This window comes from Argiope bruennichi, chromosome 3 (assembly GCF_947563725.1).
Source record: "Argiope bruennichi chromosome 3, qqArgBrue1.1, whole genome shotgun sequence".
Classification (NCBI taxonomy): domain Eukaryota; kingdom Metazoa; phylum Arthropoda; class Arachnida; order Araneae; family Araneidae; genus Argiope; species Argiope bruennichi.
The window spans coordinates 134,673,094-134,697,898 of record NC_079153.1 but is presented as its reverse complement, the minus strand read 5'-3'; the positions used below and the strand labels follow the sequence as shown (position 1 = coordinate 134,697,898).

At 30.5% G+C, this 24,805-nt stretch overlaps 1 long non-coding RNA gene across 1 annotated transcript; it reads left to right on the top strand.

Annotated features, from left to right (window-relative positions):
- Positions 1-2,666: 2,666 nt before the first annotated feature.
- Positions 2,667-18,004, top strand: LOC129964095 (uncharacterized). The gene is made up of 4 exons (XR_008784066.1): positions 2,667-2,803; positions 3,425-3,605; positions 5,711-5,889; positions 16,692-18,004. It is a non-coding gene; the product is annotated as an uncharacterized LOC129964095 (long non-coding RNA).
- The last annotated feature ends 6,801 nt before the right edge of the window (positions 18,005-24,805 follow it).

Sequence of the window (24,805 nt, the reverse complement as noted above, 5' to 3'; positions counted from 1 at the left end):
GAATTACTCCAAATGGTATTAAATAGTTTATTTGCGAAATTTTTAGAAAATAGAAAACATTTTTATTGATAAACAATAAAACCAATGCTTTGAAATAATTGAGTTTGGAGTGATAAGCAATAATTTGTAATTATTTCAAATATATTCTCTTGGAAATTAGTTTGTTTCTGTGATCAGGAATCAAAGCATATGTTCCCAATTATTCTACAGTTTCTGGGATATTTGGGAACATATTGGAGTAATTATTAATTTCGCTGCAGCTGAAGCTGGCTCATTAACAAATCAATTTTAAAAAAGAGCCGTTGTATAATAAATACTTTAGAATATGAATTATTTAAGAAAAGATTCTGTTACATGAAATACAGGCCTATTTACATGAAATACAGGATCAATTTAAGTTGAAGAAAATGACACTATCCTCGAAATTCATTGCAAATTCTCTCCCCCCCCCCTCCCTTCGAAAATCAGAAACATTATGATTACTTGGTGATGGTGAAAAATAAGCTTTATTATTGATTTGAGTATTTAGATATTTAATTGCAAATTCAATATTGAGCCGAAAACAATAGACCTTGTAGATGACATAAAGTTTCAAGATTCTGAAATGTCAAGAGAAATTCTCTAAAATACAGAGCAATCTTTAATAATTAAAAATTGTTATTGGTTTGCATGACGTGACTTGAATTTAAGAAACTTGGTTGTTGAAATATGAAAAAGTACATATTAATTTTTAAAATGCAGAAAGAATGTATTACTTTCGAAATATATTTCAACAAGTTACATTTTATCTTTCATTATTAAATCATTTATTAAACAAATTTTCTTCATATTTATTAAGAACAGAAAATTCCAAATCCAAAATTTTTTTTAAAAATTCTACTTTGAAAACGAGTCAGTTTTAAAGGAAAACAGCTTTCAAAGAGGAAAACAAATTCTTTATTGAAACGCGACAGGGCAATTTCTCTAAGCTGACAAATTTATTACTTTGGATGGCAATGAATGATCATCCGATCACGTGAGTTCAATTCACGCGGCTCATATTCAAATATCCTTCGGTGTTATCCGACCTTCAAAACAGGCGTCAGAAGGGTAAAATTAACCCTGTCGTTACCGGGAATAACAAATCCCAGGGGGAAGCAGTAACATACACGACCATTTTACAGAGGTTCCATAAATTCTTACTTGAGCAATTTGTCTCGAATATTCAACTAGAGAGGTACCGTTTTAAAATGATTCAGGCTAATCAATTAATGGGTTAAAAATGCCTTTACTTACGAAAAAAACTCGCTTTTCCATGTTAATTTCTATGGAATAGGTGGCACTCTCTCAAAACTTAATAATCAATCATGTGGCTAATGCTGAGATTGTGTTGAAAGATTAATTCTGCTGAGAGTCAAATGCCTAAGAGATATGTGTAATTAATTAATATAAGACTTAATGCACAATCATATAATACGGAAGTGGTTGCTTCAAGACCCTTCAAAAATCGAAATCTTGAATTTCTACATGCGAGTTCTACTCAATAACATCCATATCCGGGTTAGTGATGGTTTTAAAAGTTTCTAAAACTCAATCGGTATTTAAACTGACGACAGAATTGGAATGATTAGCTTAAATCGCGTTAATTAATTTGATTTTGTATTGATTAACCATCTTAAACGAGATAACTTCTTGTCATTTCACATGCCATCACATTTATTAAAGAAAATAGAAATAGAAACTAGTATCTGAATATTTTATGCCATTATATAGATTGAAATTCTTGGGATTATCGCAGTGAGCTCCATTGGTGCTTTTTAAGGGCTAAAGCATCAATATTACAATATATGTGAATCTCATTGCGAGATATTTTTATCTCAGTGCATCTATCGAGTCTTCACTGTTGAGTTTTGGTTAATGTTTTCAAACAAAAATATTGTAAAAATTAGCATTTTGACTGTTAGGCTTTTTTTATGTATACGTGATAAAAAAAAACACCAATATTTTAATTTATATAAATAAATAAAAGAAATGAGAAAATGAGTAATATATAGCTTGAAGTTCAAAGTTTACACTCTTTTTTTGTGGCAGTTAATTAATAAAACTTCTAAAATGTTATTAATATTTTACAAATAACCAGAAATCATTTTTGGTGGAAAGTGAGATAGATTGTTAGGTTTTTTTAGTTCTACTTAGTTAGTTTAATTAATAGTTTAATTAGATAAGCGTTTCGCTATGAACTTAGCTAATGAACATTATTTTGTTCATTAGTCAAATTCAAAAGTAAATTAATGTTCATAAAGATTAGAATTCATGCTAGTAGACGAGGGCTCATTTGGGACGAAATTTGAACTTATGAATCATTTTGAAATGGCGAAACGACTTCATCGCAAGCATCTGCACTTGTCATATCGAAGTGGGAATATTTGATCGACGATGGCAGATTTAAAATACCCCATATCTGTACCATATCCTTGCAAGTCACCGGTGCAATTGTAGATGAAATCAATGATTCTGTTATTGAGACATGGCCTCACTCACCATTCTATCAAGGTGATGAAACAAGATAGAAATTAGTTTTATGCAAATAAATTCCAAATGGTCATACAAAACATATCGATTTGGGCCATTTTTATTGGTTAAGAGATTCAATATATATCAGAACAGACCAATCGTCCTTTCTTCTTACGTTTTGTATTTATGAGTCAATTTGCTTGAGGGAATGTTTCGTTTTCTATGAAGTAGGCTATACATAGTATTATGTTATAAATTTGAATTTTTATCATGACTGTTGTCGCCGAAACTATCTTCCTAATTCTTATTGGTAAGTAATTTTTCAAGATTTTTTTTTTTATCATAATAAGTTTTAAAAATAGGAGAGCTGTTGTTAATGCAATGCATTTTTACATCCGTAAATAATACGTATCGTTTCCGAAACGTTTGTCATCGCATTGATGTTGTAGCATCTAAAGTGGTTGTGAATTTGAAACGATTTACAAATAGTTTCTTAACGGTAATTTTCACTTCATATTTAATACAATTGTATGAAATGTTATTTTTTATGAATGCAAGAAAAAATACAAGTTGCAGGCTATTGTATAACGAATGAGCGTTAGCGAAACTAACGACGATTGTTAAATTCACAACTCTTTGTATTGGAATATACTAGAGCCTAATTAAACTGAAGCGATGACGCGTTTGTTGTGTTTGAATTTTCACTTCTTTGCATTCGGAAAAATAACTAGGTATTTGATTAACAGGGATTCATTTTGTATATCGAGAAGTCAATCCAATGATATTAACTATTTACTCAGAAAAAGCTTTTAAATAGGCAAAGTCTGGACACTGCTGATGTAATGTTTAAAATGGTGCATAAAATGAATAATCTTGAGTGCAGAAGTTACTATAGTAATATTCTTATACGCAGTCTTGAAATTTCTTACAGAACTGAATAAATAGCTTCATACTGCTGCCCTATTTCCATTTAAAATGGACACCTGCCAATTGCTATTCTACTTCAGAAACCCGGCCGGGTTATTTCCAATATAGCCTCTTATGAGAACTGGAAACGCCATGTTCCCTGCAATATACCTTTGCCAGAGGAAGTTGCTTGAATTCCTACACAGGTAAGAAACGAAACGGATGTCCTTGAATTCACCATAACATACCCAAATAATTTCTTGGGATTCAAATTTTTATTGTTCGATACCTTGTATATTCTTCCTGAAGAATTGGATAAATCTACTCATTCTCCACCTATTCGGCGGAGACATATCCGGTTATTCTTTTACGGTGAATGCATGTCACAACCTTTAACCCCTCCTCTCAAAAAAATTCTCATCATTCGGAGAGTGTACGTTGAATGGGACAACTTAAAGATTAGAATAAAAATTGTTCATTTATTCTCGTATTCATGAAATTTTAATCGAAATAATACATTAAGAAACTGAATACACCAATCGTCTGAATGGTTAGATCCATATCCCGGTGGAAAAGCTCAAGCTATTTAGTTCTTGGAATAGTCTATAATAACATCTTCTCGTAATTTCTCGCCGTTTCTTCGATAATGACAAGCCTAGCTTTTGCCTCTTCTGTTCAGATGTTACTTTATGAAACTGCAATCTAAACGGTCTTATACAAATCCAATAGCGAAAAATTTGTAAGTATGTTGATACAAGAAAATTCAACAATTGACTTTAAGCTAAATTTTTCATCTAAATTTTCATGAACAGCTCACGTATAGATTATAAGTTAAAAAATTAAAACTTATTCATACTAAAAATATCATAAATTATTAGTTATATTTATGAAATCTCTAAAATTCCACGAAGCAAACTTTATAGTTTGTACACTTCGAAATCTAGCAGTTTTCGAAGGCAGAAGTCAATGTATGCACGTGAACTTCTGTATTCTTGTTAAACTGTGAGCGAGTCTCATGGTGAAAGGGGTATTAATAATCTTGCTATCTATAAATGGTTCAAAATGAAGCTTATAAAGTGGCCAAGTTTTATGTAGTAAAATTTCTGCTGTAAAAATTAAAGCCGTAGTTGTCTAGAGGTAAGGGGTATCGTGTCGAAAGGTTCCAGGTTAGAAACTCTATTGCCGTAAATATGGTGTATGAGGGTCTAGTGCATATTGAATCTGCCCAGATCAATCGAGGGCCGAAGGTTCTTCCATTGATGCGATGGGAAGTTTCGAGAGGTTTGCTACTTCAAGTATTTCCTTCGCTATCTGATCGAGGTTAACATTGAGAAGTCTCTTTCAATATAGCTCTAGTGTCTTCAAACGGAACGTTAATATAATTGAATTAAACCAAACTCTGCGAGAACTAACTTAAAGTCAACTCGGCCTATTTTCTTCAAACCGTAATCGTAAGAGTTCAGCCAAATGCCATCGTATTCATCACTATTATGGAATTTTATCTTTAAGACTTTCACTGTATTATGCATTTCTCTTCATTATTACAATAGTAATCGACGAAATAGTAGTCTTTATTCAGGGGACGGAAACATTTTCAGATTTAATCAATTGCTAAGCTACAATCATTTATCCCCACTTATAATACTAGACATTTTGTCGCATTACGAGCGAAATCTCTCGCCTCATTTGATCAAATGCTGTTCATATCTTAAGAAATGACGTGATTAAGGATTTAAAAATTTCCTATGTATATGGTAATTTTAATACACGATTGAAATTTTTTGAATACCCTATTTCTTTTGATTTAGCAAGACGGCATTCGACTTGCATGAAAGTTAATCGCCCATTAATCAATTATAATGAAGAGCCATGCGTGACCATTCATAAAACTCGGAAATACGCAATTTCTTTGGGAATTCAACAAATTAGCTATCTAATAGAGTAAATATCAATATGCCCTACTGCAATAAATCTTGTGTAGACAATTTTCCAGGCGCTGCATTTTAACTTCCAGCGTTTTCTAAACTCTCTCCGAGGTTTAAGCTTGAAGTCTTTCAATAATCGTGCTAAACAAAATTGTAAATCAAAGGCGATATCGAATTTAAAATGGTAATGACTTTAGGCCGAATTTTTACCTTCAAAAACTTAAATCCTTGCGAATCAATTTTATTTATCTTGAATCAGTTGCTCCGATAATGAAATTCCCCGAGTTACAGAAATTCAAAGCCCAAATACATTCTAAAATTAGCTATATTTATTACTTTTATTTACATGATATTCTACGAATGACTTACGTTGATTACTTTTTCAGGATCCTGGTAAACTCCATTCATCGAGCATGGAAAAAATCTAGATGCTAATCTAGGTTTGTTTTAATCTTGATGAAGTCATGCATTTTGCCAATTCTTCAACGCTCTGAATTCTACAAATTGATAACTGGATGGTAAAAACTGACGTATTTAGTATGCTTGGATGACTTTGGAGATCTTGGTAGTATCTTATTTCATGTATAATAACCAATGAATGGATTGAATTTTATGAAGGCAAGCTTAGTGATCAATTTAATGTCCTGATATGCTCTTTTTCAAATCGTATCCATCGATCAAAAAGCTAGCTTTAATTAAAGAAATGATGGCTCTGCACCATTATGCAGGGGAACTTCAATGCAGCCAAGAGCGTTAAGATTCTTTAAACTATAAAACAAACTTTCTATGCCCTAAACTTTGACTTATTCGAGTGAAACGGACAAAGCTACCGATGCTACACATCTCTTGCATCAGTTGGAAGTTAGTGTATACAAAAGCTACGTGTTAGATGCCACTTTAACTTGTAACAGAAGGTACAAATTGATACCCATCTCTTAAATGTATTAAACCTAATTGAAATGTATCTATCTTAAATATATTAAACCTTATCTACGTGCTTAATATACATATTTCATATTTTCCACGATATTTCAACTGTATGGCCACAGAAACACTTAAAAACAAATTTCGTTATGCAGGGTGTCGAATTCCAGATAAGTCTTTCGAATAATTGCCATCGAACGAACCTCTTTAAATCTACATCTCAAGCGAACATAACAGCTGAATCTTAAAGTATTTTTGATTTCCGAAAAGCAGCTCGAACCCTATTTCCTTCGTCCTAGGCCTAATCGACATTGTTTCTACTAAGTTGAATCGACATTGTAAACGGTTTTTACGATATTCATTAGGCAATGAGCAATTCCAGTTTTACGATTTCCCTGTAATTCTTAAACTCAATCCTGCAATGGTTTTGTCGATTCTGGTCTTTGTTACTAAGATTAAGTCCTTCTCAAATCGTTGAATTAGATTTTATTACAAGTTTGCTTACAGAAATTTATTAGCATAGGAAACTAGGTTTGATAAGAAATATTTAAGTCGAGTCATCTTAATATTTTAAGGTATAAGATCTTAAACCTTATCAATCGCGTTTTAATTAAATTGTTTTCCAGTGTAAATTACATCAAAAAATAGCTTTCCAAGTAAAATTCTTTAAATAAAAGCGAAATATAAGAAATTCAAACTGTACACAAATAAAACTTTGATTAGAACGTTCCTTCCAAAATTCCTTAAATTTGGTTTATATAAGTTTGCTAGGCACTTGCCGATGCCAATATTAAAAGTATAAATTACACTTAACTGGTTCATTAGGGAAGGTCGAAACAATCGGAAATAGCTTGGAGAATAGGTGGGTCGGAAGGGAGGTTAACACGGTAAGTATATATTGGTCCCTGTTTACTTTTCGTCTGGGCTGTTCGGGACCGGCGGTCTAAACGGAAAGTAACGGTCCCCAGGGAGCTGATACTTAACGTGTTAACGAATTGGGACTTGTTGGACAATCGTAAAAAGGGAGAATGAACGTCAAGTGGGATTGCAATCAATCGTGCATGATTAAACACTAACATGGTGTGTGTGTGTGGGGGGGGGGGAGTATTTGAACCTATAAAGGGTAATTTATACTTCAAAAATTGGCAAAGGCAATTAATAATTGAAGTACCCAAGGTAGATTAAATATAAATCTTTATTAAATGTTAGGTAGTAAAAGATAGTCCCGATTTCGTAAGAACTTTACCTATAACTATCTAAATTAAATATCGTCTCTTGGATTTTTAGCTCGGATCGAGTTCTATTAAAAATGGAATATTTTCGGCAAAATTAAACATTCGGCAAAAAACTGTCTAGACTTCAGATGAAGATCTTGTATAACTTTTGAGCAACGCAATCCTATAGAATTCTCTAATTGTACGAGGAAATTTAAAAATGAAATGAGAAATTTGAAGGCTTAATTTCTACGATTCCGTCATTTCCTTTGATACTTTCTGCAGTTTAAATAGTGCTAGAGAAAATATTATTGCTAAATCGAACATCTTGAAGCTTTTTGAATCTAGAAATTGATGGATGGTAGTATATCATTGTTTCAAGGTTGACAGCTATATTTCGTACTTTCACCTTTAATCAAGCTGATGTTGCAGTTAGTCCAAATAAATCAAACTTTAGATGAAATAGGCGATTTCTAGTTGCATATTTACCAGTCCTTCCCCCTACTTCTGGAATACTCCCTTGTTTACATCTAATTCTTGAACGTTTACGAAAATCCTGGCTATTTTCGTTAATTTTAATTCAGAGGCGCTTAGTCATTTTTGGAATCGAACATCACTTCATAAAAGAACACCCGCATGCTTGAATTTCAAAGGTATTCTTTAAAATTCGTATAATTCGTGCATCAATTGGATTTTAATTGGTCCTTTTTGAATAGCAATCTTAAAAATTTAAATACTTACAATCGTCCGTTTCATTTGAATCTAAAGATTTGATTAAATATCTCGTTAGTATTGTTTCGGTAACTTCCATTTCAAAAATGAAATCGCTATAATTTTTTAACATGCAAATTTAAATGGGACATTAAGAACTTTTATACGTGGAATAATCTGCCTCAATTGGCATCGCGATCTTATATGTTGATAGCTTGTTAACTTTCATAGTTTTCCTTGGTGCTTTAATGTAAAATATCTCTGAAGATTTGGCTTTTTATTGAAGTTCCCTTTCCGTTTTAAATAATGTACATTAAATTTTGTATTATCAGCTTAGTTTATTTTAATATGCGAATTACCAGTATTACTTGCTTAATAACATGTCGAAACTGTTACGAATAGTGTTTTAACTGTCGTTTCTAAGACGGACTATATGAGCTTGATTACTGTATAGAATATTTAAATTGTTATTAAATGAAATTAATTACATTTTATAAGAATATATTTCTATTTTTTGTATTTATAGTAACTCGTAATATTCTGATTATCTACAGGCTGGATGCTGTATGGTTAAACGGATCCTATCGCAGGTTCTCAAAATTCAATAACATTTTTATTCAATGAAATTGTAATTGCTTACCCATTGATATTTTAAAATGGGTTAGCAAAGGCTTCAAAGGAGAGTTCGAAACCAGTTCTAAATTTCAATAATTCGTGTTTCTAAATTTTGATTTTGAAGTTTAAGAAATAACTTCAGTCACATTTTATTCTTGTGATGTAGTGAGTTTGTTGCTTATCATACAAAGTGTTATTTCGTTCTGTTAACTTGCAAATAAGGAAAGTCGCGCAATTCCGTAATGTATTAGTTTTTAATGGCAAAAGAAGTCTCGAACACCAAACTGAGAATCTGAATAAGTAGCAAGTCAGGGAAAGGAAACGACTATTATCCGTAATTCTAGACGTGTCTAAATTGATTTAATTCTACGAACAGTAGATACAAGCAAATTTGACTTAATTTATAAATCGGTACGACAATCGCAATTTTATGTCTTTCAATCCTGCATCCAACGGTCATTCAATTAGTCCTGCTTAGAACTGCCCATCACCAATTAGTTAACTACGTGTTCACGCGTTTTCAGCGATTTTAAGTCTTTTGTATCGCACTGAATGAAACAAATATCGCGGTTAAATCTTTCACTTTCAGTAAAGAATTTCACGCCTTGTATTCAAAATTAATGTAATGCATTTACATTAATGTATTGTAATTTAATTTGTTAAAAATAAATGTATTGTAAATTTAACGTATTTGCTACCTGGCGACTCTATAATTACCACGATTGATGAGCTTTCAAACCAGTAGCTTCATAATGTATTGAACCGTAGCCGTTATAAAAAAAACAAGATCCCGTCGTGTTAAAAGAATAGTCTCCCGAAATTCAGTCCGGTTATTTAATTTTCGAACCAGACAAATACGTTATCTTTATCTAAGCAAGTTTAACTTTGAGCTTGAAATATGAACTTGGGTAGGTTTTCCTGGTAGTTTTATAGTAAAATTTTGGCATCTTAAACTATTTACTGTCGCGCGACAACGATCGTAACAATCGGAATAGAATCGTCCCTGTTCTTAAGCAGAATTCTAGTTATCACTTTCCCCTTTAGCTGAAGGTGGCCCATAGTTCTGCCGGCGAGCTACGAGACTGCCTTCTGCTTCCAAAAATAATCGAAGCGTCTTGATCTTGGTGCCTGGCCAACACCTGATCGGAACGTTTCGAACAAGATGAATCGTTGAAATTAAGTTTCGGCAGAAACTTGTTAGTAGTTCAACTGAAATACTAATTTTGAAATGTAAATCTAAATTTTTCAAATAAATTAAATGTAAATCTAGTAAAGGTTCGAAGTATTTTAATTTCGATGCAATTACTGTTGCAAAATAGTAAAATTTCTCTTTTCTCTCGCAAAATTTGAATTCGAACAAATATTTAAGTCATATTACGCCACGCTTTAGAATGCTATGGAGATATCGTTAAATTTCTAGTAAGCATAACTGATTTTAGGTGACGGAATTTGTCTGGTTAATAGTTACGAGATGGAAATCTTTGAATTCATTTAACTTCATTTGCGCATTTACCTATTTTATTGCAGTAATTTTCATTCTTCTACCCTAACTTAAATTCGGCAAGTAACTTGTAGAATATTGTGATAAAACGGGGTCCTTCCACTAAATGCTTCACATGTAGAATTATTCCAAACAAACTTAAAATTACGCTAACTTAAAATTATGACTAGTTTTTAAACTTGTTCTCTCCAGTTAATAAATATCAATTGACATAACTATCGTTTTCCATTGTCGAGAGTAGTTGGAATTTTTAAAGACTTAAATGTGGTTAAGATCTTAATTCAAATCCATAGTTTGTAATGCAGCGAGATATTAAATTAAAAAACCCTCTATTTTAACTTCGGTACATTGGATTTTTAAATCCTATTCAGCGGGTAAACTTAAATTCGTTGTGAATGACATCAGTATTAAAATAATCACTAAAGAACGGTGAAGGTGCTTCTATAAACCAGGTAAAACCATGGAATTGCAATATACTACATCAGTGTCTATTTTCTGACAGCTTTTGGAGTATTCGGTTTTATAAATTTAGTTTTGGCATTAGCTTTATATTTGATTTTAATTAAACATTAATACGTTTTATCAAAATATCGGATGAGAATCGGGTGCATTTGTTCTAGTAGATTGGTTGAGGATTTTAATTGGTTTTTAGATTGACTATAGAACTTCATCTTAATAGGATTGTCGATGGCTGTGCTAGCCAGCTAACGACAATCCTCTAAATTCCAAACGTCATTCTTGAATTCGATGCCTGATCACCATCGAAGTCAAAATGAATTAGAATTTGAAACCTTACGACTACTAGGTAACAGACTCCGTTAGACCGGCAATGTGGAAGGTGAATGCGATGAATAACTTTAAAAATGCCTAATAGTTGAGTTGAGGGAATTCAACTATCGGTTATTTAGCGGTTCTTAATTATGCCTGTAGTTTTATGTATTTAATGCTATCGCGTTAAAAATTCCATAGGTTTTCCTGGTTTGTTAGATTCAGAATCGACTTATTTATAAACTGAATAGGATTGACACTAGGGGTAGAAAGCACACATTTCTGAATAATCTCTCCTTTTTATTTAAAGATTGTTTCGTTCCTTAAATGAATTGCTTTGCCGAGTTCCCTTTGAGTAACTCAATTGTCTCACTGATGCAGGTCATTCTTGCCCTTCCCGTATTTTGTTTTATCTTCCGACGATTCGTGTTTAAAAGTTGAAATTAAATAATCCCGGTATCGTCTTATTAGGTCTAGATCTTAGAATTTGCTAACCAGCATTTCGTATGATCTTGCTGCTCTTCCCTTTTGTCTAACTCCGCCATTAATGTCGTTCTTCTGTTTGAAGGTGAAAGTCTAGAACAAACTTCAAAGCGTTTGACGAAATTCCGGTGGGAAGAATCATCTTGAAGTCGCGTTCTTGCAAAGAATTCAATTAAAACGAGGTTTCTTCTCCAAAACTCGGTATGCTCTATTCTGCTTCAGTCTTCATTGATATTTTAAAGGGCAAACTGACAAATGAATGTTTCTTCATACAGAGGAAATCATTTGCTCATAAATAAGGAAATTTAATCCTAACAAATTCCAAGTAAAAGTAGGAACTTGCAAAATCAATCGGGAAAATCGAAGTTTGTCCTAAATTGTCACGGTAAAGATAAAACGGTTACTCCTTATTTAGTCTACCGAAACTAACTCGTAGAGCCTTTAAAAACATTGACTTTAATTTGTTCGAGAAGTCTTTTGCAGTATTAACGATTTTTGGGCAGCTTCAGAATTGACACGGAGTATGAAAAGTTTGATTTTTCGAAATGCATCATCCAGCCTTTAACTGGTTAAATGGATATATTTTTCTTGATTTTTAAAGCTTATTACACGTTTCGAAATTTTAATGTTCTTTATTATTAAATAATGCATTGTTTCATTCCAATGTTAAACTGAAGCGTACGAGCATTTTCTTAATGTATTATAATATACAAAACGTCAAATTATTCTTTTGTGGTAATGTTATGATTGTATTAAATTTATCATGCTTCTGAGACACTATTGCTTAAAAATGCCAAGCGACATTTGGTCCATTTAGATGTTAATCGTAATAAAAGCTTATCTGTACTAAAACCTGCGAGAGGTGGTTTTTTAACCAAGTGCAACTCTAATAGATTTATTCCTCTACTACATTTATTCGGAAAATGTTCTATTAAGGGGAGAGGCAAAAAAAAAAAAAAAATCTATGAAAGAACTCTAGAATTCTTTTAGTGTAAACTTTAAAGTGCATTTATAATATCCTATATGTTCAAATAGAGAACTTAACTTTAAACTTCCAATTAAATTGCGACATTCATTTTTAAAGATAAGCGATTTTATATTGTAAATAGTATGATTAATAAAACTATACTATTGTTCAAAAGTTGCTTATCTTTAAAAAAATTTTCAAATGAAAACAATGTTTGTAAATACAACATTTCATACGACTGTGATGAAAAGAATTTGCTGCATATGTACTGAACTGAAATTTGACATTGTATTTTTAGATTGTTTCTATCGTAGGGTTATATATTCTGAAATTACATGAAGGGAATTAATGAACTTCTGGTTTTTCAAGCCTATACATTTATGTAATCTGTGAAATATTCGCTCTTTGAGATTTAAAATCCATTTTTACAGGGACCAATGCTATCTATTCTTTTGTGTTGGTAAAAAGAAAAATGCAAATAATGAAATTTAAACCGATTATGCAATGAAAAGGTTAAAAGCGTATATCTTGCATAGATTCACATTTTTATCTTGAATTCTGTATATTTAATGTGTAAATGTGTTTCACTTGTACAACTTTGTATATATAGGTTATGAATTATGTACATGATTTATTAATTGTCGTATTAAAATAGATTTATGGTATTAAAAAAGTGGAAGGTAAACATTCCACTAAGTATTTAATGTTCGCTTATTGCCATTTTTTGAGATGGAGCTTTATAAATTTATTTTGGTTGCACAGGAAACTAATTTGAGCATGACTAATCCTAAATGGAATAGGCGATTCGAATTTAGCATTTTGTCAGACTAATTTCTCTGCGCTTTCATAATCTTAGTTCTTGTAATCGTACTATGCCTTGTGTGTAATCTTTTAAAAATGGAAATACCTGTGTATCGCTGTTATCTCCATTTGCTTAATTGCAGCTGTTGGTACTTTACATCTACCGTTTTTGTAATCTTTCAGATTTAATGACTTGTACTGTTTTATTCGTATATTATGGGTATGTTAGACTAATGCGTTTGACTGGATTTCTGAAACTTTCGTCTGTAATCAAATGTCTCTTACTCATTTCTATGTATTTATTTCAAAGTCTGTTTATGTAATTAAACTAGGAGATTGTTCTTAATGTGATAAATGTGTGTGTTAATAAACTGGTTTCATTCATACTACGGAGTGCTCATTTGTTCCAATGTTCTTTTCTATTGCTAATTTTATATTGTCGCATCTTATCCACTTAATATCTTGAATAAGCAGCCGGCACTTACATTTCTAATACTTTCATATCAATTGTGGGGTTTCAAGTTTAATTGCCTTTTTAGTCTGAAATAATTAAGCAAATTAAAGTCGGTCGGTTTCAATTATTTAGAAACTTTAGATAGTGTTGTTAGTATCGAAAAATCGGTTATTAATAAACTATCTTACTAATAAACTATACATAACTAAGCTTTTAGTATCATCTTTAATCTATGGTTTTCTAAAGATGAAAATAAAGACACGTCTGTAATCGGTGTTTCCCGGCATTTGATAGAATCTCGTTACTTAATGCTTTGCCTACTGAAATATCATTACTTTTAAAGGTTATAAGTTTTAGATTTTTCCGTAATTCTAAATTCTCCTCCCGACTCTCCTAGTTATAACGTACCATAAACTGCCCTTTAATTTGTTTGCGTAACATTATAATTCTTTTTCAGGGAATGAATTTTAATGAGCATTTACAAAACCATTTCTGATAATATCCGGCATAAATAATTGAATTTTCGTGAGATATAGACTTGCACTGTAGGAAAAATTGCGCGTCATCAATTGAATTTTTTTATCAGCGTTAACCAGCCTAGCAACACTCTTTTATCCACAAATCTTATACAAGCAGAAGTCATTTTATCCTTTTCTGTTTTCAAGAGGGATGTAACAATTTTCTCTTTCTGTTTTGATTTTGCCTGCGAAAGCTTGATGTGTCTTCCGCATCAACTGCCCTGTCACTCTTTGACGATTGACAGTGATGGGTTGTTGCCTACAATCTGTACAAGAGATTCGCGGGTGAGGGTTAAAGTTGGAAGTAATTTGAAATAACAAATGTGTTCCTATCGTGACAATAATAAGTAGGAAAGTATGTTGCGCACAGATAATTGAATATTCTATTCCATAATTATACCCTGCCAATTCTCATACTTCTATTCGTAAATAAAGCAAACTGCGAGTTCTTAAGAAAAGATGCCATTAAACAGTCTTAATCTTTTAAAGAAACTTTACAAAGTGCATCCATAATAAAAATAGAAATCTCTTTATGCCAATATAAAATTCTTTGGGTAAAGTCGGTTTCTTTCTCCGTAGATTTTTCTCTACCTCAATAATTGAAAGAAATTTCATAAACCCTTCCCCGCAAAAAAGTTTTCATGGGGGAAAAAGTGAAATTTTAGGAAATATTAATGCATCCCAAAATGAAGTTTAATTATAAGCTATACATAATTTAAAGCTATAAGGGAAAAATAATCAAAGGTCTGTTACGAGTTCAACTTATTTAGTGATTTATATAGAAATGTATTAGAGCTACGATGCCATGTTTAGTTGGATATATTTTCCACAGTTTTGTCTATCTGGTTCGAGAAATCTCATTTGCAATAATTCTGTTAATTAATCGTGAACTTTTCATCTTTGGAGTACAAAAATGCGTTTTCTACAATAAGAATAAGATAATATTTCAATGCGAGAAAATATATTCTTATCAATGCTTTTTCAGTAAAACGAATATTTATTTCTATTTTTTAATTGTATTTGTGCATGAAAAAGTATATATGTATTTATACGCCTAAAATACTCAATTATTTTTTTTCTTGTGAGATTGTTTTGGCGTTCTATAAATTTAACTAAGAAAATAATTTATTCCGATTAGATATCAAATTACTTCAAAGAGGGCGGAAGAAATGAAGACTCATTGATTTTATTGGAGTGAATATTTCATATAAAACATCATTCCTTATTTTTAAAGTTTAACCGAGAAATATGGGATTATGAAAAAAAAATAATCTTTAATTTCATGGCTTATTGAATTTAGTTTAGAAAATATTTTTGTTCATTAATAATGCGGGTAAAAAATTATTGTATATTTTCTTTAATATAACATTTTTATTCATTCGATAACGTCAATATTTATAAATTTTGAATTTCATATTAAAACTTAAATGAATTCAAAACTTTATCTCAAATATCTTACTAAACTATTTATGAAAATGAAATACTAGAGAAATTTCTATATCGCATTTATAATCAATAAAAATTTATCAGTGATTAAAATATGTGAAGTTGAATGAATTTGGAATGAAATACACTGACTGAAAATCCATGATCCCGAATGTATTTGTTGATGTTTTCGGTCGACTTCTAAGAATTTCACTGGCGGACTCTCAAAATAAGCCTAATCTACCTCTAAGCCTTATCTAACCTAATCTAAAGTTATTCTGAGAATGTTGCTTTGATCATCTGACTACATTTTGAAATTGATTTTCCTCCCCAAATAGTTATCATTTTGCTTCAGAAATGGAGTATTCATAAAATTAAGGTAAAATTTATTTTATGAATAAGCGAAGTTACTTATTTAACAATTTTCGTATGTAATGTTTCTAATTCTTAATAACGTTACCATATTATTCATTTGAACATAATATAATGCTGTTGGTTGGTTAGTTTTTAATGGCGCAAGAGCTATTTTTGGCCATGCTGCTGCAAACTTTTCGTAGATTAATAGGTACATTGTAATAAACCATATGGTGATGTATAGAAGGAGTTAAAATTTTTAAAACACTATAAAATAATTCTTCGTGAAATCTAAAATTCAATATACTGTAAAAAACCGATTGGTAGAAACAGAGAAATTGCATATTGTAAAACGTTAAATGTAAAATATATCTAAAACATCAAGTGATGAGCCAGGAAAAATATAAAATCGGAGACTTAAACTAAGCAAATAAATTGTTAAAACATTGCATAAGTAAGAAAAGAGTTAAAAATATGAAATAAACTTTTTTGAGTTAAAACTCGATAGAAAAACAAGGTAATAAGAGAAAAAAAAAACAACAACTAATGCATGAAAGTTTCAGAAGGTATGCAATAATGCTACATGTTTTTATATTTTGTTGGGATAATATATTTTCTCTTTTCCTTTTTAGGTTTGGAAGAAGCTGTAGGACTAAAAACTTGTGTTGGATCTTTCAAGCCCTCAGATATATTGTATTCTAATATGTTGCCTACCGATGCTGTAGAACTCATTTCGACATTGTTATCAGATTCCCGAGTTTGTTTAACCTTTTTTTTTCTTGAAGGGTTTACAGATGTACATGGAATGCAGTGTTAGCAGAAGGAAGCAATTTTGTTTAAATTGAGTAACTGAGTTTTTGTGAGTTTGTTTAAACTTTTTAGTATTCAATGTTGGTTTCACAGTGAAGACAACATTGCAACTCTGTTGGGAATTTAAGAAGTGATGCGACGTAAAATTTTGAAGTCTTTTCAGAATTTGTGGCAGTTTCTGTTCTAACAGGGGAGCCTTTCCTAACTTTTCCGTATGTGTAACAAGTTTTAAAGCAGTTAAATCAGGTGAAGCAGAAATGCCTTCACAAACTGGTGCAGCAGAGCGAGGAGGAGACTTTGGCAAATCATTTGAACTAGATGCTATTGGAGCAGTCCCACGGTTTCAAGTTAATGCCAAAAGTTAGATCCATTAGATCCTATTGAGTACATATGGTAGATGATTTTTGAACAGCAGAAGCATAACTGTTTCCAGGGTAGGAGTTATAGATTTTATCAGCTTTCGGGCTACCTGATAAGACATTTGATATTTTTATTTTAGTTGAAAGGATTTCTTTTCCCTATTTCCAGGTAAAACAGTTTAGAGAGAAAGAAGTGCCCCCCCCTCCAGTTGCAATTTATACACTTCTCTTGAACAGTGCAGTCAGTACTATCATGGCCAACTTCTGCACAACGATGTCAGAGTCCAGCGGCAAGAAGTTTTAGAATGCCCAAAACGCTGGCACTTGAAACAGCGTAATGATTTGGAATATAAGGTGTAATAACAAGGCGTATATATCCAGCTTTTATGTGTTTGGGCAGTTTAGAAACTGAATGTCAAAATTAGATGTTCAATATTCAGGAGCTCGCCATCCCTTCGGTACAATGCCACTTGACAAACTCATGTACTATCTCGAGTTCACCTGATATTTATCTGATTTAGAATACATGTAGAGAGACATAATAATTATTAGTTTTTCTTTCTATTCCGTTATGTTCTGAATAGCAAGGCCTGAATTTCAGAATATTTAAAGTATGAAATTACAAAGGATCAGTATACAGGTAATAGAGTTAACAAAGTCTTTCATTTTATCTGTGAATTTTCAAAAAGGTTTGGAAATTTATTCCGTGTATTCGACAGGAAATTCTAAATATTACATTCTGTTTAATTTAGTTATTAATCCTTTTACATAATACTTCTGCCAAAATTTTGCATCTATATTGTACTTCATCATTTTCTGCACACTGCATACATTACTGTATTTTTTTGGATAATAAAAATATTACTTGAATATAAAGTCTCATTGTGTTACTTATAAATTTAAATCATCCTTTTAAAATAAACGACTTTTTCATAATGCTGTAGAAAAAATAAACTGTGAGTCATTGACCATTTTAGGTCATGACTTTATTAAAATGATGAAAGAGTTTGGAAATCTCTAAATCCATAGACGAATAAATTTATCATAAATTATAAATTTTCAAGATGCTTCTCAATTACTTTGAAAAAAATGCTAATATATTTTCTTCTTGGTTGTCGACATATATGAGGGTGAAGACATAGAATGAATTAATCGAAAAAGAAAATGCTGTCCGTCTGCTTTTTGACGCTTTACAAGCCAGACCTTTTGTATTATTAACAAATTTGGCTCAAGTTTACTTTCGAGACTTGAAATGTGCATCCTGAAATATTTTGAATCTTTAAATAAAATTTTAATTAACGAAATTTAGTATTTTTTAAAATATTATCGTCATAAAGTAATTTTACTCCTATAATTTACAAAATATATATTTTAATATAAATTTTTTAAATAATTTTCTGTAATTTAAACAAATTTTTAGTATGATTTACAACAGTAAGTTCCATTGTTAAAATTTAATTTAAATTTCCTATTTTCATTAGGTTTCTAAATCATTTGTTGTTCTTCAATTAATAAAGTTCATTACTTATCAGAACTTTATTAATCAAGGGTTTAAGTGTAAATTATGAAAAAGTGGTTACGGATTTTGTGGAATACGAAAGTTAGGTTTTCTTTTCCCCTCTCTCTAGTTTAAGGTACAATATTTACGTCTCAGGATTAAGTATGCATGAAATGCTCAGGGCATTTTTATAGTTTCTAAAGCTTTAATTATTTTTAACTCTATATTTTGTAAGGAATTTTCGATTCTTATTTTGTTGCTAATTTTTATGTTGTATAAAAATTGTTATTCACAGATCCGATATAATTACATTAAATTTATAATATTTAATCATCAAAAAAATATGATTATTGTAATAACCATTTGAATCGTATGTCACTTCAATGGTTAAAATATTATATATAAATCAGATGCATTTTTCTGTCAATAATAAAATCTCATTAAATACATATAACCTTAGTGTAAATATTTTACAGCTTATAAATATCAATTTTTTGTGTTATTAAGACATGAACAATTATATGAAGATTTAAATTTCGGAATCTCATTTGGTGTATATGTTTTTTTCATGTACAAATGATTGATTCAGATAGTAGCTATGTTTTTTTTTTATTTATAAGATATATGTATTCATGAATTTCATTAAATGTTAATTTTGCTTACTCCAGTAGTAATTATTCAATGGTATCCAGGGTCGAATTATCATATGCACTAGGTACTGAAAGCTTAAAGGAAACACGATTTTAAGGATTCCCAAGCCTTAATTTTTTTCCTTTGAGGCATTTTGAAAGTTAACTACATTTTGTTCTTCTTTCGTTTAATTATAAAGTTATGCAAATGAACTTATTAAGACCAAATATTATTTTAATAAATTTTGGAATTTCAATCTCGCAGTACTTCTAATTATTATAAGAAAATCTTATATTATGCCATTTTAAAATTCTGAAAAATTGCAGTGCTTTATAATTAAAAAAAATGTCTATCCTGCTATCAAAATGAAAACTGTATTTCTTTCGGCTCACTCTAAACGATGGACTTAAAAGATATGAATTTTTCCTTGTTTCTCAAGTTAAGCTACTCCTGTCTATGCCCATTAACAATACAATTTTTAATCGGGATTTTTAAGACTAATTCAATGTTTCCTGTATCCTAGATTAATATATTGACATATGTGTTTAACTTTAATGATAACAATATATCCACTTGTGTCAATGCATTTTGAATAACTTAGAATTGAATAACATAGTACATAAAGAGTTTTAATTTTAAATCTGTGGCATAATACAATGCATGAAAATATACATATTTTTTTTTATTTCACCCAAGAAAAGACATTGGAGTTTGTTGGAGAAAAAAAACAATATCTTGCCATCCGACACCAATTTAATATGCACAAATATTAGGTTCAGAAATGTATTCATCTTATCATATAAAAGAGACCGCTCACGTCATACGTAAGTGTGACGCATATTCTACTTCTATTTGTTTAATCTTCAATGTGTAAGATACATTCTGTCAACTACTTTTATGTTTTCTTACGATACGTATATCCAGTTTTGTCTGTATAATAGTCGTATTACAAAACGTTTGATAATATATATTTTTTAAAATTGTTATCTCTTATTCACTATCTTGAAGGATTACTTTCACTGTATTATAAATAGCGATTTCGTGTTTGATGTTTTATCTGAGCTCTCATTAATGTACTCTGAATAAAGATAAGATTTTTTTTACGTTCTCGTATTCGAAGTATACGGAAAGTATTGTAATTGTTTTAAAATTTGAAAACATTCTCCACGGTTTAGATTTTTCCGAGTTCGGAAAAATTTCTTTTTGGAAAATGTCTGTCGGTGACAAACATAACTCAAAAACTCTTTGAGCTAGATGGATGAAATTTGGATATGTGGTTTTTTTACACCCACTTAGTAGATTTCTATCAAATTTTGAATAAAACATTCAAAAGAAGTCTGTCTGACTGACTGCTCGAATTCTGTTTAACTACTTAATGAAGAGAGCTAGATAAATACAATTCTGAATAGAGATTTAATATCTATCATGTAGACACTTATCAAATTTTGATACAAATCCTACAAGGAGTTCATTTTGGTCTATGCCTTCTAAAACACGTAAATGCAATAATTCAAAAACGCAATCAACTGATTTAAATACATCGAAATTGGTATATGATTTTGTAACGAAAATTATAATTCTGTGTCAAATTTTGCTTCAATTGGTTGAAAAAAACACACACAAATTTGATATTTGGATATCATTCATCGCAACCACGAATTACACGATGGCGAAAAATTCGAATCGCCAAAAAATTCGCCTAGTATCACAAGATAGATTAAGTAAAAAGACCAAATTCACGTCACAGGTTAATATTTTGAACTATTGTATATACCATGTAAGGCGTTCTCTGCCTTGATCTGCCCCAGGACTATCGCCTACCCGAAAAGGTGTAAGATCTAGAAGACATACCCTATCTTAGCCAAGATCTAAATTTTTTTGATGCAGGTGGGGGGGGGCACCTTTATTAGGGAGTATGCCAAAAAAGTTTTGGGGAGACGAGTCCTGCTGCTTTTCATCTTACCGAAGACTCTGGTGTAGGAGATATTTTTATTAATTTTTTTCATTTCATTATTGTTTATTCTGTTTAACCCTCATTTCAGCTTTTCCTAAAATTTATGCACGACTATCTCTCTTATTATATAAAGCAGAGTGTTTGTGCATTTACTCCAGCATAAATTCACAGTCTTTATTTTATTTACACGAACTTTGGTTCAGTATCTCTTCCGAAATGAAAGATAGATCTCAGTGAATATTAAATATTACTTAGTTCAGATGTTAATTTAGATTTCAGTTAATCAAAAGTTAAGAAATTTTTGACATTTTCTTAAATTCTTTTCTTTTCCAAAATATCATATTACAAAGGAAATTTCACTATTTTTTTAAAATTTAAAAATTTCCAATTTTTGATACCAGTTAACTGACGAGAGATTTTTTCCTCTAATTTTGATAAATTCCACAAATTTGTGTAATTTTATTTCTAACAACATTTTACATTGCTGAATTCATTCGGTATTTAAACCTCGTTACCTTTCAACATTTTATAGCTATATTTAACAAAGCTCTCTTTCTTAGATACATTAAATAACAATCGACTCCAAAGACGAAATTTATTTATCAACTGTTTCATGTAACAAATTTTGAAAAATCGTTCTCAAATCAAATTTGTTGAATGAATTTTTTTAAATTGTTTGGTACAATTTTTTAAATTATTTGGTACTTTTGTTTGGTATAATTTTTTCTCGCATCATCTTTAAATTATTGCTTTTCATAATGTAATATTAAACATTTGCTTTGCTTCTTAACTAGATTTTTAATTTCATTTTCATTTCATAATTATTATAACACAGATTCCTTTCTTTTAGACATGCTGGCTGAGAAATAAAAATCTAACTTTCTTCAAAATTTAAATCTTTTTAAAATTCTGTTATCTCTTTTTAAATTATATTTTTAATGTTTTCTTGATACATTTTTAGAAAAATTCGTTTTTTATTTTGTTTAGTTTCGAAAAGGATAATGCATTATTTTTTCATTATATATATGTAATGATATCTCCTAATCAAATTGAAATCTTAATGTATTTCTTAATTTTTATCTTAATTTAGCCTTATTTATTTAAAATGGTCCCTTATTCCTTAACCAATTCAATTAATTCAACACGCGCTCTGTAAAACTGCTGAATTCATCCGGTTCTCACGCTCCGAGAGAAGGAACAAGAATTCTTGATGTTTGCAACATTCTTTAAAGATACCAAAATTTCCCTTTCCTAAGACTACATGTGTCAAGGACGTCCCTATCAAAATCTCATGGTATCGTTATGTATTTATCATCGCTTCTTGTACATAATATATATATATATATATATAATACCTTTTTATCTTCTATTACTCACACCCTTATGTTTAGCCAAAAACATTTAACGTTTATTTCGAAAGCAAGTTTAATACCGATAATTATTTCTTTCCGCATAAATTTTAATCAATATTAAGTAAATACTTTTCAGTCTGATGAAATAATGAATTAGGGATTTAAATAACTATGCATTCCGTATTAATAATTTGAGCGAATATCGCAGTTGAACAAATGGGTCGTCAAAGATGGCTAGTCATTTGTAAATATGGAAAAGTGTTGATACAAAATCAATGAAATATTTGTAAACAAAAATTTTCTAGTCGTTTGTATTTTATTTTAATTTGATGCATGGTATCTCGGTTTTTACAACTTCTCCCCTTCAAAATTTGTGAGGATATCGTAAATAGGAACAAACGACTGGAATAATTTTAAATGCTCTCTCTCTTTTTTTTTTTTTTTTTTTTTTTTTTTTTTAATATTTGAGTATTCTGAAATACGACTGCTTACTTTTCATTTAACAATTAAAGACCAAGTAAATTTGTCATCTGCGTTTTAATCACAAAAAATGAAATCTGCGAAATTATTCCTGTTTTTACTTTAAAATCGTTTAAGCCGGCGTCCTGGCATAAGGATAGTCCGTCTTCCCTGTGATCTGGGCGTCCCGGGTTCGAGTTCCAATTCGGGCATGGTTGTTCTTCTGTGCGTGTGAATGCGCCTCCTGTAAAAAGGTGTTGTGCAAGCGAATGTGATGCATGAAGTAGCTAAGCCTAGTTGGCGCTACTGGATAAACAAGAGACGCCCACTCGGCTTAAATCGCTGACAGATAACTGTCAGCTAGCTTGTAAAGTGCCTTATGTCACAACACAACAACAACAAAATCATTTAATCCTTGCAGTATGAAAATTAATTAATTAAATACAGTTAATATAAATAAAATTATTCGCGAATGAAAGTAAAATCTTAGTTTTGTGGTTGAGGTATTTTATATTACAATTGACTTTTAAGTTATTGCTTTGAAATTAAATTATACTTCTTGCTCTTCTGTAGTTTTTATTATGATCTTGATCTATCAAGATCAATACCAAAAATATGCATTCGCAATAATTACATATGATAATATAAATTACCAAAAATATGCCTTCGTTATAAGTGACTAATCGTAGCATTGTTAAAAGTAAGCAAAGGCCTTGTCTTATCAAATTACCGAAATTTTTTTTTCTAAATTCCGATATTTAAAAGAAAGTTGTGGGTGTATTCAAGTTTCAGTTCGGGACATCCACATGCAGACAATTCAAATTAAATGTCAGTTTATTTTTAGCTTCATAAAAGTATTTTTTGTGTGTTAAATATTCTATAATTTTCAAAATTTTATATAAGGTTGTAGAATTGTCTTGAAAATATCGAACAGTAGTTTGAATGCTCGAAAATATTTGAGAAATGTTTAGTGAAAGCTAGAAATTTACAACATGCCATATTGTTCAAAAGTATTCTAGAATATTTTTAATTGTTTCGGCATTTGAATAATTTTAATATACTATTTCCGCAATGGTTTGAGTAGTGCTGTTTAAAACTTTATAAGTAAGTAATAATTGGCCCTGTTTGAAATTGATGCAACTAAACAAATATATATACAGTTTATTTTTTAAAAAAAAGGTAAGATCAGATATTTATAAATGGATCTGTTTCACATTATTTTATGTATCATGTTTCTAATTCTTTGTATCAGAACTAAATTCGCAAGTTAAATACGCCCTTTCAACTTAATTTCAATATTTTAAATCGGGTAAGTAACCTTTCTGTGGCCTTTTTTCTATTAAAAAAGCAGCCACTGTAAATGAGGAAGACGGAAAGAATCAATCGTTGAAGTGTTATTAAACACTGTCAGCGAAGAGCTAAAAGTCTTCAACTTCCCATCGAAGTGGATAAAGATAACGCACAACCACAGGTACATGAATGCTATTTTTAGATTCGCTAGATGGGAGGTTATTATGAGTAAAAAAAAGTCAGTTTTCCTCAAGTCATCTCAAATTAAAAAAAAAAAAAAACTATATTGGAGTCATTTTAACAAAGTAATGGGTAAAAAGTTTAAAGTAAAAAGTTAAAAGTAAAAAGTAAAGTAAAAAGTTTAAATCTATAAATGATGGTTTTTTTTATGATT